Source organism: Elephantulus edwardii, unplaced genomic scaffold (assembly GCF_000299155.1).
Source record: "Elephantulus edwardii isolate Elephantulus edwardi_28Jun2011 unplaced genomic scaffold, EleEdw1.0 scaffold00016, whole genome shotgun sequence".
In the NCBI taxonomy this organism is placed as follows: Eukaryota; Metazoa; Chordata; class Mammalia; order Macroscelidea; family Macroscelididae; genus Elephantulus; species Elephantulus edwardii.
The window spans coordinates 4,654,320-4,657,631 of NW_006399766.1; positions in this window are offsets into that span (position 1 = coordinate 4,654,320).

Genomic DNA, 3,312 nt, shown 5'->3' on the forward strand with positions numbered 1-3,312 from the left:
TGTATGGGGTTTGTTGAGCTTCTTACTTGGCTATCTTCTCTTCCCTTCCTGATGTTCAGGTTATATCCGTCAGTTTTTTGCCTCTCCTGCCTTTGAATTATGATCACACAAAAGGTTTCATCTTGATAGTATCCCACATTATTCTCTGGTTTTCTTCTTTTTTACTTTCTATTTTTTCCCCTCATACAAGCTTGTGTCAAAGGAGTTATCTTCTAAGCCTGTTGTTCAAATAAGTAATAATAAGAAGAAGAAGAAGAAGTAACTTTATTTTTTGTCCTTCCAGTTTGTTATCTATCTCAGAAATTTTATTATTAATCTTCTAAATATATAGTTGCTGTTTTTATATAATTTCTAATTGTCTATTTTGCTGTATCATCGTTGTTTAACACTGTTGTTTTGACACTGATGAGTAAAATGCGAGAATGGCTACCCATGGTGGATAGTGTTTGATGGAGCTCCCAATTAAAACAAGGTTGGAAGCAAGAGTGACATCCACTCCCGTAATAGCTTGCCTCTGGAAACCCTATGAACCTGAAGAAAGGATGAAAGTTATACAGGTGTCAAGGTCTTTCATTCATAGGGTCACTATGAGTCGCCTATAACTCGATGGCACTTAACAACAGCTACAACATCGTTGTTGTTATGTGCCGTTGAGTCACCTGAGACCATAACAGTACACAGCAGCTCTGAAGCCTGCCTTGTCCTGAGCCAATCTCACTAATTCCAACACACTAAACCCCATTTCCTCAGTATTAGTTTCCTGAAATTCTTTTATTGTCTGGTTTTGTCACAATTTAGTATGCGATTTCCATGAGCTCTTTGAAGTTTCTAAATAAATACCTTTTTAATTTGCTATCAAGTAGATCTATTACCTATTTTTCCCCATTCCTTTTTTGGGGGCGGGTGTTGTGTACTGCCTAATCCAATCTAAATGGCACAGAAGAAGATTGCCCTTCCTTATTAGGTGGAGCATCTGGTGGATTTGAACTGCTTGCCTTTATTGCAGTGCAGTTTCTTGCCACTAGGCCACCAGAGCTCCCTCCTCATTTTTTATTTTTACCACTTGTTTACGTCACCTAGTCTTGGTTTATTGTTTCTTTTGCTTGTCTGTTGTCTCTCGGATATTTTGGAATTGAATTTAACAGCTTGTTATGTGCTAATTTCACTCTATTTCCCCCCTATAAACCAGGTATATGGTATAAATGGTCTTCTTTAGTAGCTAGTTTGGCAGCCATGGGACATTTCCCATCTGTCTCTAGGTAGGCAGACTAACAGGTGGATGTTTGGGCATGAATGTCTTTTTGCTAATTATGAAGAGTAACTGCAGGTTGGGTCAAGAGGTGTTACCCCACCATCTGTTGCTGATTCAATGATGTAAGATTGAGCGGTCGTGGCACTAACCCGTTCAGTGGGTAAGTACGTGCCAGACATGGTAGATATGTTGAGCAGCAGAGAAGCAATATGGGTTGGAGGGCCTGCTGCCTGAGTAGAGTTTACGGAACACTGAAGACATGGTGATGCTGCAGAGTGGCACTGAGTCTTGGAATGAAAGGTCCCCGAGCCTCACATCAGCCTGTCAGGGCCCTTGAAACAGGCACCCCTGGTACTTGCAGCCACCCACAGCAGTCTTGACATCATGGCCCCTTGCTGAGCAAGCACTGATTAAGTTATGTACATAGGGCTGCTATGCGTTGGAATCTATTCTATGGCACACAACAACAACAAAAAGAAGTGTCAGAAACAAATCTATTAACAGACACTAGTTAACTAGTATGTTAATTACTTGGTTTTTCATCTCCTTTGGTGGGTGGGCCTACAGCAGCGTAGCTTATGACTCTTGAGCAGGCATCAATGGGCTTGTTTTACAGAGGCAATGGGGAGTCTGTTAATTTGGTGAGTTGATTGATAGAACATGCTTGTTAAGTGAGCTTATGATATATTAAAATGACTCTTAATGGCTGTTAAATCAGAACCAACTCATAGCTGACCATCCAGTGGTCTTTTGGAGCCTATAAAACTCAGAGGAGATTTCTCATCTTTCTGCCACAGAGCAGCTGGTACATTCAAACTGTTTGCCTTGGGGTTGGCAGCACAATGCCTTACAGACTATGCCAAGAGAGCTATTAAATTGACAGCTAATTTTATAAAACATAATGCATGTGAATCATTGTATGAAATATAATGTGAGTGAAGAATAGTGTGAAACATAATGTATATAAACTTTGTAAGCAAACAAATTTTTAAAATGACATCTAAAGCATAGTGGTTGTCTGGTGGCCTAGTGATAAGAAGCTTTGCTGCAATCCTGAAGGCACGCAACTCAAATCCACCACCTGCTCCATGGGAAAAGGATGAGTACTCTCCTCTTAGGCAATTAACTGTCTCTGAAAACCCACTATGGGTCAGTTCCAGCACAATGGTGCACAACAGCAACAACGAAGTATGATAGTGCAGAGGAAAGCTCAACTGGGATGTATACATGACCGAACTAAGATGACTTCACTTATCCTTGAATAATAAAATATTATTTTTTTTATTATTCAAATCATGTATTATAAGAAGTTAGCTTGGTGTATTTAAAAAAACATACTGCAAAGTCTAAAAGACTAACTCTCCAGAGAGAGAGAGAGAGAAAGGTAATTAGTAATGTCAAGCGAAGAAAAGGTGAATGGGAATAAAGATTAAGCTGAAGAGGGAATAAAACAAAAGGCAAATCAGCAGTGCTTGTCAAGTTTTCTCCCTTTGCATACCATACCATAGCTTTAGTACTCTTTATTAAAAAAAAATCCTAGTTGGGAATTGTGAAACAATCTTGATGTTCTACTAGAGAGAGCTCAGGAGTCCATTTTCTAATAATCCATTTTAAATCGTCCTTGTTAATAGTCCATTTTAAGTTGCACTGTTAACTCAAAGGATGCACCCCTCTGGCAGCTGGAATCCACTAGCAATTCCAAAAAAGAAAGATTGGCAGTCTCCTCCAGTGCCCTTTACAGCCTCCAAAACCCAATGCAGGATCATTGTGAGTCAGAACCAATTTGATGCCAGTGAATTCAAGTTAGAGTTTTGAAGATTCATTATTTATTCAACTAACTGTGTGCCCTCATTTAAGTACCTCAGATTTGTGTAAATTGAGTTATCTCACCTAAAGAATAAAGCTCACACTTCTTACTGCGTAGTTGTATTCATTTAAGAAAGAAAAGAGCAAGAGCACATGTAAAACACTTAGAAAACACCACCAAACAGTAGAAATGCAAAAATCATTGCTAAGATTAACATTAATAAAATGGCCTGTAGGTGAATTTAATGTGGTGT